Raw genomic sequence first — 16,298 nt, 5'->3', positions numbered from 1 at the left:
CTAACATTTTCTTTTCCTTCCCCTCCCCCATGGTCTTCTGTTAAGTTTCTCAGGATCCACATAAGAGTGAAAACATATGGTATCTGGTATCTGTCTCTGTATGACTTATTTCACTTAGCATAACACTCTCCAGTTCCATCCACATTGCTACAAAAGGCCATATTTCATTCTTTCTCATTGCCACATAGTATTCCATTGTGTATATAAACCACAATTTCTTTATCCATTCATCAGTCGATGGACATTTAGGCTCTTTCCATAATTTGGCTATTGTAGAAAGTGCTGCTGTAAACATTGGGGTACAAGTGCCCCTATGCATCAGCACTCCTCTATCCCTTGGGTAAATTCCTAGCAGTGCTACTGCTGGGTCATAGGGTAGGTCTATTTTTAACTTTTTGAGGAACCTCCACACTGTTTTCCAGAGCAGCTGCGCCAGTTTGCATTCACACCAACAGTGCAAGAGGGTTCCCGTTTCTCCACATCCTCTCTAGCATCCAATCTATTCTATTTACCTGTTTCTTCATTTTCTTACATTCTTTTAATATGTCAAGAATATTATTTATTGTTCCATTTTCCACCATTATTAGCCTGAGGCTTATAAATCCATTACAATATATTTTAGTGATTACCTTGGATATTACCACATTTAATGTTGACTTAATAGAGTATGATACACATTTGAATACCTACCACATTTAATACAATGGTTTATCACTTAGTCTCTCTAGTTTTTGTTGTTCTTATTGTCATGCTTTTATTTCCATGTGTATATAAAACATAATAAAATTATTTTTATTATGTAATAGACTCAATATGTATTAAAGTATTGGTCCTTGCTCTTTATTCTTTTCTACATTTTTAGGGTTCTACCTGGGAAACACTTTTCTTTGCAACCTAAACATCTCTTTTATTATTATAATGGTTATTATTTTAGTGCAGTCCACTTGTTATGAATTCTGTCAGTTTTGTTTGAGTGAACATTTCGTAGTTCGTCTTTGAGTAGCATACTTACTGGGTGTGGAATTCTAGATTGGAGGGGTTTTTTCCCCCCCATCATTCTATTGTGTCTTGGCTTCCATTATTTCCTATTGAAAATTCCATGGTAATCTTATCATTTCTCATTTGAAAGGCATATGTACTCATTTCCCTCTGGCTGCTTCTAAGATTTTTCTCTTGTTTTTTATGTCAGTATTTTTATCATGATTTGCCAAGGTGTTGCTTTGTTTGTATTTATCTTTCAAGAGGTTTGCAGCATGTTCTGAGTCTGGGATGTGGGATTTTATGGCAGCTTCAGAATCTTTTTATTATATTAACATATTTCAAATATTTCCTCACCATTATCATTTGTCTTTCTGGGACTTCAATTACATTTATGTCAGTAATTTTCATTATGTCTCCCATATTCTTACTCTATTTTCTAGATTTTATGTATTTGTGCTTTAGTCTAGATATTTTCAAATGAGATATTTTCCAGTTATTTAATCCTCTCTCCTTTTGCTGTTAACTCATCTGCTGATTTTTTTCCTTTTTATTATATATTTTTTTCAATCTTGAAAGTTACATTTGATTATTTTAGTTCCCTGTTTAGATCTCCATCATGTCTTCTATTTTCTTAAACATATTAATGCTTTTTAATGTCTATCTGGATGACTTAAGCATCTGTTTCTATTTTCTGTTTTTCTCTTGGATATTTTTGTATTTCTTTTTGTAATTTTGGCATGTAAAAAAATTTTGGCAACTTTTGAGTATTGAACATTTTAGGTAGAAATCCATAGAGATTGTCTATGATTGTATCTTCCTCGGAGAGGAGATTTGTGTGTGTGTGTGTGTGTGTGTAGGTAATTACAGTAGAGACAGAAAATCCCAATTTATCCTAGCATGAAATATATTTGAAGTTGTTTTTCCTGTATATGTGTGTGTGTGTGTGTGTGTGTGTGTGTGTGTGTGTGTTAGCGTGTCTATTTCTAGCTTGCTTTTTGGCTAAGGGATAGCTTTCTAGGGGTTCCAATTGAAATCCTGGATGTTTACCAAGGGCACTACTCATTGGCACACTAGAGTTCCAATTTAATCTCCAATTTTGTCTCCAATTTTTGTCTTCAGCATTGTGGACTGCCAAAAGCTTTGCTCTGATTTTCAGCCTTTTGCCTTTCTCTACTTCTGAAACAGCAAATTCTTAAGAGGATGAATGATATATAATAATGTGCTCACCTCCATGTGTTTTCCTTTTCTTTGAGATGTTGACCCCTCAAGTCCTAATTGTGTAGGAAGCTTTATAGTACTTTTAATCAAATTCATTTCTTTTCTTTTTTAAAGTACCTAGCTTTCATATTTGGTAAGAGAGTTGATTTTATACTGGTTAGTTGGTCATAACTAGCAGTGAAATTGCTTTCCAAATTTTAAATCCTAGCTCTCAGAGAAACTGGCAATTAGAAAATATTATATTCTTTTTAAATCAACATATCCTGAATATAGAAAAAGAAATCAGTATCTTGACCAAATTTGAGAGAACTTTTATGATTTATAAGCATGATCAAATCATCAGTTCCAACCACTTTTTTTCCCAACTTTTTTGTCTTTTGGAAGAAATTATTTGAAAAAAATTCTTTTTTTTTTAATTTTTAAATTTTATGTATTTATTATGAGAGAGAAGGCAACAGGAGCAGTGGAGGGGCAGAGAGAGAAGGAGAGAGAGAATCCCAAGCAGGCTCTGCATTGTCAACACATGGAGCCTGATGCAGGCCTTGATTTCATGAACCCTGAGATCATGACCTGGGACCAAATCAAGAGCCAGATGCTTAACTCAGGTGCCCCTGGAACCACCCCGGTACCCCTGTTAAGAGAAAATTCTTGACCAGTTTTGATTTGATTTGATTTGATCTGATTTGATTTTTTGAAACATTACTGACTAAAACTCATTTTAAGTTCCAATTTCTAATATAATCTGGGACAACGATGGATATTTTTGTCAGTAGTTGTTTCTAGATATACATCTTTGTATATTATATGTGCCATGGTATTATACTGCTAATACTGCCAGCTGGGATTATTTTAAGCCTTTTGTATTCTATTGTAAAAATTGGGTTATTCTTTCATTCTCCATATTCATTCCCTGACAGTTGCTAACAGCAACAAATTGTAGATTATCAAAACACCTGCTATAATATTAAAAACATGAAGGTTTACCTCACAAAGAGTAATAAAGATTTGTATGTGTCCTATTTTTGGCTTAGCTCTAAAAGTCTATGAGAAAGATGAAATGGAGAAGCCCATGCTCCATGCTGCTATAAATACTCTGCAACAGGTTTATTCTTATTAACAAATACTCTGGAGAGGCTAGGATAGTCTTGACAAGAAATCAGAGTACTCCTAATGAATTCTATGGCACATTTTGATGCCAGCATTAACAGAGGCCCCATCCAAACTGCCTTAGTCTTGCAGAGCTCCTTTGGCTTAGAGTTGTGTACTTCTGAATCAATGACTTGGTCATTCTAATCTTTAGTCCTTATTGGTCATATAAATTAATGTCACTATGTCTATTTTGCTGGCCTCAAATGAGATAATGCATATGACAGTGCTTTGTAAATTACCACACTCCATGCACACAATGAGGGGCAAACCCTGGACCTGGGTAAAAACGTTCAGCATATCTATTTGATTAGAGCCCTTCTCTTCTACACACATAACAACACATCTCCCAGCATACCATGTTTCTAATTTTATTCTTAGGAATATCAACAGAAGTCAGTTTGAACATCTAGAGTGGGAGGAAAAGGTAAAGAAAGGTTTTTGGTTATTTACTTCATTATTTCTTATCTTTATTTGTGCTTTAGTGTATTTTTTCTGTCTTGCCTAGAAGAAATTTTAAAAGTCATCCAGTTCAGTCATCTTATTTTATAGCTAAACCACAAATACCTCAGCATATGAATTCTCCTATTATGGTCTCATGGTTCGTCATGGCCAGAGCCATATGAGAAAGGATTCTCCTAATTCATAGTGTTGATGTGCTATGAATATGGCACAACATCGTACCATGTTGGATAAAACATGCAGAGATACACACATATGTCTGCCTGTGTGCACACACATACACACATGAAAAAAAAAATAACTTTCCTCAAGCTGTGTTAAAAGATCTGACTTCATTTCTCATCCCTTTCTCTACTTCAATGTGGATTTCTTTTGCATTCGTATGTCTCTCTGGTGAGGCATTAGTACCTTCTTGTTGGAATTTTTTGTTGCCTCTCAGCTAACCTATTTTTCTCCATGGTGGAGTCACATTATGAGAAAAATCTGACAGAACCCAAAGTTTGTGAATAGGGTCTGTACAGATTTAAGGAATGATGTAATGCCTGGAGAGTGATGCTAGATAAGCAGAGGCGAAATGCATAGGACATTGAAAATGAAAAGGAAACTCTACAATGTAGGTAAGTATGAAAAGAAAAGATTCAACACCTTAGTGTGAGTGATAGGTTTAAATTTTGCATTGGGTGTGGAGGGAGGATTGATTTAGAAAATAGAAGGCAAAATATGTAGATGAGACTGACCTGGTGACATGAACTCAAAATGATAAAAATGTTCAGAGGACATTATTTTTCCGTCTCAATAGCAGACAAGTGTTTTCTGGAGGCAAGCATCCTTTGCAAATGTGTATGGATACCCTTGGAAACAGAGCAGTATATGGGGGTATGAGAAACCATAAGTATATCTTTGTGCAATATCAATTTTAGCTGTGGTAAGTATTTTAAAATATTTTATATCAAATTAAAATTTAGAATAAAAATTTCAAAATTCAAATTTTAACGAATTTGGGTAGAATCAAGATTCCAAAGGAACTCCTACTAATGAGGTGCTATTTGAGACGATATCCCTCAGACTCACCAGTAAACATGATTACTTACTTTCCTCTACCACTGAAAGTACTTAATATTTGAGAATCACTGGAGAATTTGTGGTGTAAAATATGCCTAGGCACCTTAGATAATTCTCACAAATCCCTCCCTTTACTTTTTGGCCTTTTGACTATCAAACATCAGATGTTGCCCTTTCTAATTCCCAATACAAAGTATAGAAAGTTGCTTCTTTGCATATTGATGCATTCTTACCGTCTACATTTTAATTTGCTGAAGTTACTTCTCTTGGACAACTGTGTTTGTACCTCAGTGCCCCTTCAAATGAGCATAATTATTTTTCATCTGCCTTTAAAAGGTTTCATATATTTGAATGGTTCTTTGCCTAATGTGAAAGAATGCATGATATTCATATCCAGGATAAGAACAAGCATTTGTACTATGAAAAACCAACTTTGAATAAATAAACAGGGGGAGAAAATAAAGGGGGAAGTAGAGAAGTGTATGAAGCCCTTCACCTGATGGAATTATGTACTGAAATTGATGACCTTCACTTTGTATTTATAAAGTATTCAAGGCATTGGAAAGGAAAGGAAATTATCAGACCTCAAAAACCATTGAAAATCCAATGGCTTCTTTAAAAATATGACTTAGTATACACTGGAAAAAATAAAATTATCCTTCAAAAGCAGTCATTAGAAGATTAATGGTGTGTAAAATCTCTGAAGTCTATACCCACATCAAATCTCTGACAAAAGGAAGTATGCATAGACCTTAATCTAAGGAAATCCAGAGATGGATATTAATATTAACTGAGTCTCTAACGTTGAAATATCAAAAGTGTATTTTAAAATATAATTCATTTTAAAAGTCTCAGATTTAGTGATTTGGAAAAAAAATTATATGGTGGATAAATGAATATTCTTTATGAGGCCCTTAAATGGGAAAAAAATGTTTTGTCATCTCTTTTACTTTGTTGTCTTAGGTTACATTAGAAATTATATGTTTTTTCTTTTTCCAGAAGAGGGTCTCAATGACGCAAATGTGAATTGTGCCAAAAGGCAAGATTAAAAATGCAAATGTATTTGAGTCTTTGTGACTGCCGCCATTGTTACTGAATAGAATCCCTCCTCATCTTCCTTTTTTTTTAATCTTAAAATGAAGGGAGAACTTACTAAATATCCAAAACCATTATAGGAAGTTTGAGAAGCTCAATTTCCCAACCAATACCCGCTCTAAGTTAACTAATGGCAGCATCTGTCAACAGGTATATGGCAGGCCATATAAAGTTATAAAGAGCATCTTGGCACAGGCAGGAAATGAGAGTTGACATTTCCTACTTGTAGCTTCAGACCACTAGCCTTGGGTGTGAGGCAGGACTTTCTGATCCTGCTTTCTTTTACTGCAGACAAAGATGGGTCTCAGTTCCTCTTAAAGTTGGGGGGTTCACTGCAGTAGTAGATAACCCCTAAGATACTGTCCACTGCAAGTGTTTTATAAACCAAGGGCCCGTGAAGGTGTTCCTTCAGCAGCAGTACTGGCTACAAGACAAAGTATTGTTACCATAACCACACAAAAGCAAATTTATTTTTTTTAATGTTTATTTATTTATTTTGAGAGAGAGGGAGAGAAAGAATCCTAAGCAGGCTCCACACAGTCAGCACAGAGCCCTACTCAGGGCTCAGTCTCACGACCAGTGGTACCATGACCTGAGTGGAAATCAGGAGTTGGATGCTCAACCAATGAGCCACCCAGGTGGCCCCCACACAAAAACAAATTTAAAGCTTTACTTTCTCATGCAACACAACTGTTTTCATTTTTTACATTCTCTGCCCTATTTGTACATTATTATTTTTATTTATTTATTTATTTTTGGGAGAGCACAAGCAGGGGAGGAGCAGAAAGAGGGGGACAGAGGATCTGAAGCAGGCTCTGTGCTGACAGACTGACAGCAGCAAGCCCAAACTCAAGAATCAGGAGAGAATGACCTGAGCCAAAATCAGATGCTGAGTCACCCAGGTGCCCCTATTTGTACATTATTTTAATCATAATGTGGATAAAGTCCACTCTTAGCTGGAGATAGTACATCTCCATTGAGGATTTAATTAATTAATTAATCTTCCATTGAGGATTTAAAGGTGAAAGCACCTTTAAAATGCTGCAAGGCCATTCCAAATGCAAAGGAAACCAAAGACTGTGTTTATCAACACACTTCCTTAATTATTTTTCCATATCTCTACAAGGGAGAAAATGATTTTTAAAAGGGCAGGAAAGGTAGGGGGAGGCTGTGGTATTCAATGAAAGTGATATCACAAACACAAAGGGCCTATGTATGGGATGCTTCAGGAGATCAAAGATGTAGTCCTTCCCCTTGAGATGCTAACGGTCTGGTGCAAGTATCATCATTTAGTATTACTACCATAACAAATTAGCACAAATTCTGTGGCTTAAAACAACACAAATGTATTACATGATGATTCTGTAGGTTAGAATTCTGACCGGGGTCTCATAGGGCTAACATCCAGGTGTCGGTAGAGCTACATTCCTTTCTGGATGTTCTAGAGAAGGATCCATTTCTTTTCCTTTTCCAACATCTAGAGGCTATCTGGGTTCCTTGGCATATGGCCATTCCTCCAGCCTCAAAGTCCTCAACACTACATCTGTCTGATGATTATTCCATAGTCATATCGCCCTTTTACTTTTCTTACAAACACCCTTGTAATTACACTGGACCCACCTATATTATCCAGGGTAATCTCACTATGGTAAGGTTTTTAACTTACCCCTTCATGCAAAGGGCCTTTTGCCATATAAGGTAACATGTTCACAAGTTTCAGGGAATAGAATGTGGACATCTTTGGGGAACTGTTACGCTGTCAGTCAGAGCAAGACAATCCCACGGACAGGTAGGCAAAATGCAACACTGTCAATGCAACACTGTTAATGCAACAATGTAATGTAACACTGGCCAATGCAGCACTTGGCCAAAAGGTATTGTGAGAGCATAAGGCGAGCTGACTTCATGCGGCTCTGGGTGCAGGGGCCAGGAAACACCTGTGAAAGGACGTTCTGGATGGAGAGGTGATGACGGTGAACAGGAAACAGACATTGGAAAAGATGCAGAGGCCAGCTTTAAGCCGCAGGCAGCCAGTGCAGAAAGTAAGCCACTGTTAGAATTCATCCTATCATTTCTTCCTCCTCCACAGTTCTCACATCTGTGCATTTGTCACCGTCCTGCTGCTGCCATTTCAGAAAAAGGCCCTGCCACCTATGGCATGGTCCACAGGGATGGTATTTTAACTGCATGCCTCACATCCGACAGTCTAGTGACCAGAGCAATACTTTAAGCATCTCCATAGGATCTTGTCACTTGCCTGCTTTAATTTATTGAACTACATATTCTCAGAACAAAACTCATTTTTGGCATAATTAGCTACACCTCTCAGGATTTGGACACTTACCCACCATTTCAGCCTCAGTTCGTGATTTTGCTTCTTACTTCTTTAAAATAATGTGTGAGATTCATATAGCATCCTGTGACGTTGGTTGGCCAAGTACTTTTATGTCCACTTCACAGAGAGATTTGGGAGCCTATGACTTATGACTTCACCAGACAGGCAACAAATGGCTGAGCCCCCAGAGTTCTTCCCACTGCACTGTGGTCAGGCCAGTGCACTGTCAAACTGCAGATTTTGTTGTTGAAGATCTCAGGGATTCGAGGACAAAGTACCTTTTTGTTTTCTGCAAATTCATTTTCCCTTAAACCAGATAACACTGGGATTGGGGTAATTTGGGGGCATGTTCATGAGTCATAACAAGTTTAATCCCTTTTACTTCATGTGTTCAATGGCCCACGTAATTGCAAAGCATAGCACTTCCTCTCTGCTGTTAAGGGAATTATCAAGTTAAGAATGTCTTGATCTTAATTAGCTTTTACTAAGCCTATTCTGATGCCCAAATAATATATGTGGGTAAATGGTAAACAGTTAGGGTGAGGACCACTTTCCTTTGTTTCTAAAACACTTTTTAAAGAATATACGAAGAGAACTGATATGGAAATCTTCATATCAAAAGTATTTCTGTAATACATGGTGCTTTTCCTTAGGGGTAAGTGATGACTTTGAATAAGGATACATTTTTTTAAAAAGCAAATAAATCTAAAACAGAAGCTGTTTCTTTTGCATCTTTGTATTGACAGTTGAGATGTCCATTTCCTTCTTTTCTTTGGCCTGCTCTGTAAACTCTAGATATCTTAAACCTTAGCCATTGATACAATTAACAATGACATTATAACTTCTATCAAATGATTGGATGACTTTTCTTTGTCTATGGCTCAGTCTCTACCTATGACATACACATTCTCATGCTCTTTGCTTACATGTAAAGCTGTCATCTGAATCTTCTCCCTCATCTCTCCTTTGCCTCCACCGGAAGTCTAGATCATAAGATTGCTCTGTGACTGGCATGGAATACATGAAAACTCTGTAATTATTTACTACTACATCCAATAGCTTTGCAAACAGGGATCAAAACCTAGATTTACAAAGTACTATCTGAACATTGTCAAATTCCTTATCTACTTAAGTCTCACTTTATACATATGTATTTAAGTAAATAAAATTTGAGTGATAATAATTGATTTGTATGGTTTTCTAAGGATCATGTTAAGTAGTTAAGTAATGTTTATCCAATTCTGAGTATTGTGCTTGGCACATACTGAGTAATGACTAAATGATGGTTATCATTATTATAGTTACTACCATTACCATCACCACTACTATTCCCTGTCGGCAGATATGGAGCAAACATGAGACTTGCCCTCTGTGTGGAAACACAGAGAGTGGGGAGGGACAAGGGTGCATCCTGGTATCTCTAAGCAGGAGGGAGCTTTCTGGAAAGAGGCAGCTCTGAAAAGTTCCTCTGGGATGATCTTATCTGAATGCAGAGACAGGGCACCATTTGGGGAGCATCTAGAATCAGGTGACTTTTCATACTGCGGAGCAGAGGGATGGACAAGGGTATTGTGAGGGTCCAGGCATCAAGAGTATGGTGACTGGGGGGTAGGAGTCCTGTGGGGGGAAAAGGAGCAGAGGAGATGGTAGATGGTCTCTCTACGAACTACCTATCTTGCTGTATTATTGTTTCCAATTTCACCAAAGACTTGGATATTAGGTATTCCAATTTAAATTCCTATAACAGGAGCAATGACAATAAATGGTAGAAGATGGGGGAAATTTAACCCCATTTAATCTCTCCTAAATGCCAGCTATAGTTCTCAAATCTATATATACCTGATCTCATTAGTGGTCCTACTGTGATGGGTGGACGTGATCTCACTCATGTCCATGCAGGTGAGAAAATGGGCTTTGAAAGGTTAGGCACTTATCCAACTCACCAATCTGGAGACAGGGTAACTGGCTCCACCTTTGCCCCAAATCCAGGCTTTACCCTCCACCCCAAATCCCATACTATCTGGAGTCAGTCCTGCAGACGTCTGAGCAGAGGGCCGTCGGCAGCACATGCGCCTTTCTGGCTGGATGTTTTGCTGTGTGTGGCATCACCAGGGTGGTTACAGGGTTCCCATTGATCTTGTCTGCTTTCATGAATGTACAGAGGCATAAATCCTCTTCTCCGCCTGGGAAACATTTTGTTCCAGCACGTAGGCTGTGTGGGAGTAGAGCATTGTTACAACCCATATTGTTATAAACCTATTTTATTCTGTCCTCTCTGAGATTTGAGGGTTCTTTTTTTAGTTCCAATTTTATTTAAAGCTTTGTCTTTCTGGGATGACCTTATGAACTACAGATCTCATTTTAATGGAGGGATTTAAATGAACAGCAGTCACCAAATGGCTCTCCCTGGTACACTGCAGAGCAAAGCAGACATAAAGCTTTCATAAAGGAGTCCGGAGAAGTTGGAATTAGTCTGTTTCACAAGATCAATGTTTTCTCAGGTGAGCCAGGAAGTGATCTTTGCAAATGGAACTTCTTGGTATTCTACAGATGTGAGCGGGTGAGGACAGAAACGAGAACACCAAAACTTCCTCCCAAGAAAGGCTTGGATCTGCACATAAACACTTCTTACCTTGTTCAGGCTTTGGCATAAGTCAAGATTTATATCAGAAGTTAACTGGGAAAATAAGTAAATAATAAAAAAAAGAACTTAACTGTAACACTTTCACTATAGAGAAACTATGTTTTGTCTTGTTTTGCATAAATAAATTGAGTTTTAAGACTCAACAAGGATGGTTTCATAAAATATCCAAACCAAGGAAAGAAAGACTGTTTCTCCCCTTGGAGGAAAAGAGACCATTTCATAATGGGATGTCCAGACAAGGCCTTAATACAGGGCAGTATCTTGACAGGTGCAGAGGCACTGGAGCTAGTTTGAATACATATGTGTATAATGAACATTTGGATGTGTAAGCATAACAGCCCCACAAAGCAAAGGCACTTTCAAAGCCCAACACATGTCAGATTTAGAACCAATGCCATCTTGGGGCACCTGGGTGGCTCAGTCAGTTGAGCATCTGACTTTTGATTTGGCTCAGGTCATTTTCCAGGGTCATGGGATCAAACCCCATCTTGGGCTCTGTGCTGAGCATGGAGCCTGCTTGGAATTCTCTCTCTCTCTCCCTCTCTCTCTCTCTCTCTGAAAATAAATAAATAAAACTTAAAAAAAAGAACCAATGCCATCTCTTACTAACTGAACAATAATAGGCAAATGATGTATGTTCTCAGATCCAAGTTTTCTTCATATATGACATGGGTAATACATGTTATACACTGTACCCCAAAAACTATGGGCTAAAGATTGAAATAGATAATGTGCATCCAAATTTCTAGGTCGGATAAGCATATAGTAAAGCTCTATTACCCTTTTATCTGATGAAACATCATTTTGACATTTTGCTTTTGATCAGTGTTTATGGTTTGTTTCCCAGCATGGAAATGGAGGAATTTCTCCAAGTGTGGTTTTGTAAACGTATTCAGTTTTGTGTCTTGTCTCTTTATTTCTGCCTCCCATGATTAGATTTGGTCACATAGAATAATTTTATAATTTCTTTAAATATTAAGCTCTAGAAGATATATTACAGTCCTGATGTTGTGGCACAAAATTTACAGCAAATTCATTTCTTCAAATATTTTAGTACATGAATAAAGACAACAGCTATCCAGGGAGGTGAAAATTGCAGCTCAGATTTTTCTCATCTGTATTTACACTAAATCAATTATCATGATACTTAAACTTTGTTTTTAATTGACATTCCCTTTGAAGCTTTCTCACGATTGTACATAAGTAGAAATATATCTTTTTAGAAGTATTTTGTTGTTGTCTTTCATCAGAAGGTTATCTCAAAAAGAATATGTGGCCTTTTAAAGTTGTCTGCTTTTGAGTTGATTAGGGAGATACTACAGCAATTTGTTTAGCTACAAGTATTTCAGAGAAATACTGATAAGAATTTAAGGCTTTTTTGTTGTTGCTTTTCTATTAATGATCTTATTACATAGCCCGTCTTCATGAAGCAAGAGCATTCTTGCTTAAAGTATTATTTAAATTAACCCCCTGCAGAAATGTCAGTGGGAACAATCTTGAATGACCTAAAGACCCAAAGTCATAGCATTTAACAAAACCAGTCTTTAAATTTTATTACATATGCGCACACACACGCGTGCGTGCGCGCGCACACACACACACACACACTGCTAACATTCTCTACAGCAAAGCTTAGAATTTTGAATTTGGAAATTTAGAACCAAACCAAATGCACTTCTCACATTACATTTTTAAAATTTATTTTTCTGAGGATTCATTGTGTGTAGAGTAGTAGTCTGTAGTTGAATATGTTCTCTAAAATGTCACAACATAGATCATTTCTCAATTAAGCAAAACCGGACACAACACCTTCTTATCTCTGCACTGTTTAATGTGCCAACTGTTCAGGTTGTGTTTCATATGTCCCAGAGCTGCCTGCAGACTGTGGTCACCCTGGTGTGCCATTATCCCAAAGTCCTCTAACCCCATCCTGTCCAACAACATGTCTTCAGAAATAATTTTCCCCAAGAGGATATTCCCATTACCTGGAAAACCCTTCTCTCAATCCACCTTCCACATCTGTGACTGGCCATCTGTGACTCTGTTCCCACCTCACACTCTCTCCAAGGCCTTCCACTAACCACCTAGGCTAGAATAACCCGCCCTTAGTAGTTATGTCTATACCACACATTTCAGTTCATTACAAAAGATGTCCCTCTTCTTTGGTTGGTGGTATTCTCTGAATGAACACTTAAGTCTTTTATTATTGTTGATCTGTTTTCTATCCTATCCAACTTGAAGACCACATAAAGTTGTAAATTCCTTAAAAAATAAAACACCTTCAAACCAAAATCCACTAGGATTTCAGGCTTTTGTTTGGAGTTAGAATTGAAGGAGGAGTTTTAAATCTGCTTCCATACATCTGTTCAAGGACTGAACCAGGATTTAAAAATTAGTAAAAATGTTGGGATTTCTGTTCCCTAAGAAGTTATATTGTCAAAGAAAAGAGCAAATAACAGACATGAGCATGGACGTGGTTAAGTGGTGTTTCTGACTGTAGTGTTTTAAAGTTTTGCTTTTCCTTTTTTTTTTGCTCGTGCTATTTGTCATCTGGAACTAGCCTCACTGAGGCGTGACTGCAAACCTTCCAGATCTCGTTCTCCTTTGAGGCTTCAGCTATGCCAGCCTCTCTGGCTCTTCTCCAGGACACTGTGACTTTTTTCAGGGGCCCATTCCGGCTCAGTTACAGGTCAGAAAGACTTTTGGGCAAAGAGGAACTTCACACACTGAAAGGAGCAGGGCTCCCTGAGTGGTGCCTTTCTCAGCATTGTTTTTCTCTTTTAGATGTTAAACATATGGATCTGATGCCAAAGCTACAAACCATAAATCCAATTTAAGCAAAGGACTTAAAATTGAGGCTTAGGACTTCAATGTACATTCAGGAGGGGAGGGGTAGGGAGGGCAGGAGGATCAGATCCTCACCCAGCTGCCACTTCTCTTCCTCCTGCCTACACTGCACCCTGAAAATGTATCCAAATCATGGGACTGGTTATTGAGTAAACATGCTGTAACCATGCAACTATATTTGTGAACTAAAGTAAAAGTTAAAGAAACTTGAAATACTAAAAAAAAAAAAAAAAAAAAAAAAAAAAAAAGTTAAATTGAATACAAAATCTCCTGCACATTTCCTCCCAGACTTGAGAAGGTCTCACTCCTGTAGAAATATGCCTGGCTCGCCTACAGCTCAGCACCCCATGGTTCACCTTATGACAGATCAACATATTCTCAATCTTTCACCTGCTACAGATTTCCATCTTCTAAACTTTGCTCTAATAAGCAAGATCTGTCTGTTTTCCTTTAACAGCTTAGTAAGAAATTGCCCCCCAGCCCCCCTCACTCCAGTCTCCTCACTGGTGTCCACTCTGCCTCACTTCCTAATTGTGAGCAGTCCAACCCCCTAGGAGAGGAAAGGGGTGAAGCTTGCCATTCTTGTGCCTGTGTGTGAGGGGAGGGACCATGGTCCTAAAGTGGTCCTTTGCCCATGATGATGGCTTCCACTTTTTAAAATAAAGTTGTCCTGGGGCGCCTGGGTGGCGCAGTCGGTTAAGCGTCCGACTTCAGCCAGGTCACGATCTTGCGGTCCGTGAGTTCGAGCCCCGCGTCAGGCTCTGGGCTGATGGCTCGGAGCCTGGAGCCTGTTTCCGATTCTGTGTCTCCCTCTCTCTCTGCCCCTCCCCCGTTCATGCTCTGTCTCTCTCTGTCCCAAAAATAAATAAACGTTGAAAAAAAAAGTTTAAAAAAAAATAAAATAAAGTTGCCCTTTTCTCATATTTGTCTTGTATCTTCAGATAAATTTTTTTTTTTTTAAAGCAGGCCTGAAATTAGGGCATGCGAAGTAGCAATGCTTTCCCCAGTTCCCTGGATAGATAACCATCTAATCACTTCTTGAACGCTTCAGTGCAGAGGAAGCTGTGACCTCGTGGGAGAGTTCACTCTTTCTTTCACTGGACAGCTGCATTTCTCCCCCCTTATTAATTCATTTATTCAGTTAGTCATTATTTATTGAGCGCCTAGTATATGACAGACACCCTTCTAGGTCCCTGGAACATAGTAGTTATCACAGAGATAACACCACCACCTTCACATAAGTTCAATCTTGACGTCACTCTACTTATGTCTTATTTCTGTCATCCAGGGCAAGACTAAATAATCCACTATCTGTCTCCGTGACAACCCCATAAATTTTGGAAAACAATGAAATTCCACCTTCTTCAGATTAAACGTTCTCTAATACAGTTTTGCCAGGGCCCGCCATGTCAGTCATTGTCCTCTAATCTGTCAGTGCTCTCATTGTGTGCTTTCAGTGAATCACTGTGACCTCTGGGTGCTCCGAATACACTAGGGTCCTCAGCCAAAGCCCGGCTCAGTGGAATGCAGACAGGCAGGAGGCCAGACCCCAGAGGCTCTGATGCCAGGTCCATCATTCCCTTCTTGTGTTATCTTGGGCTAGGCGCATACCCCTCTTAGCCTCAGTCTGCTTATGTGTAACGTGAGGATAATAATGCCACCTACTTCAAAAGTTTGCTGTAGGATTCATGACTCAATATGGAAGAAGCACTTAGAGTAGTTTCCAGCCCAGAGTATGGGCTCAGGAGATGGAAGCTGTCATTCTTCCTACTGTTACATTTAGCGTTGAAACTTTCTGTTTGCCCAGCCTCATTATTTCAGGACCCACATCATATGTTGGCTTGCTGATGCTGGGAATAATGGACAGCAATCTGCTTTGACTGTAAATTCCTCTCAGCTCCTAACAGAGAGCCTGGAACAGAGTAGTTGTTTGAGTGAGCCAGTTAAATATCTTGGCTTTTTGCAATGCACTTAAACAGAACATGGTGAGGATTTCTTCTCTTGTTTTCCAAGATGAATCGATCTATTCCTGGAGCTATACTATATGGAGTTTCAGTGATGGATGCACTATTAAGGATTCTTTGAAGAAATTGTTATGAAATGTCATTTATTTTAAGTGTAATGGATAAAAATGATAAGAGGCACCACTTCCTGATAAATTATGCAGAAGTTTTCGGCTTTCAACATACACATACCTCATCACAATTGAACTCTAAAACCAAGACTAAATTCTGCATCATCCTTTATGGAACTTCCACATTGATTTCCAGTTTTGTTTTGTTTTGTTTTGTTTTCATGACCTTTGGTTTAAATGTTTTACCTCTCTAGTTGGAAGTGTCCATGTCAATTGTGATGAATAGGTATCTTTCAATACCTTCTCCTTCCTCCTCCCTCCCCTGCTGCTTTAGAGGTTCTGGAGGGAGTAGCCTTGGTTCACAAAAGAGTTTATGACTCTCATCTCCTCCTAGAAGCAGCTGGAAGACAAATGTCTGAAGCAGACACTTTTTA

General features: G+C 38.3%; 1 protein-coding gene across 5 annotated transcripts in view; it reads left to right on the top strand.

Annotated features, from left to right (window-relative positions):
* FGF14 (fibroblast growth factor 14) overlaps positions 1 to 16,298 on the top strand; it is a 621,907-nt gene that overhangs the window by 462,848 nt on the left and 142,761 nt on the right. Inside the window, exon 1 of one of the 5 annotated variants that reach the window (XM_045481444.1) lies at positions 7,899 to 8,006. The exons of the other annotated variants lie outside the window; for them this stretch is intronic. The gene's annotated coding sequence lies outside the window, so the exon portion shown is untranslated. Of the gene's footprint in view, positions 1 to 7,898; positions 8,007 to 16,298 lie in introns of those variants that run through there. 5 annotated transcript variants of the gene reach the window in all.

This window comes from Leopardus geoffroyi, chromosome A1, assembly GCF_018350155.1.
Source record: "Leopardus geoffroyi isolate Oge1 chromosome A1, O.geoffroyi_Oge1_pat1.0, whole genome shotgun sequence".
In the NCBI taxonomy this organism is placed as follows: Eukaryota; Metazoa; Chordata; class Mammalia; order Carnivora; family Felidae; genus Leopardus; species Leopardus geoffroyi.
The sequence above is the reverse complement of the archived record's forward strand: the minus strand, read 5'-3'. Positions and strand labels throughout refer to the sequence as shown.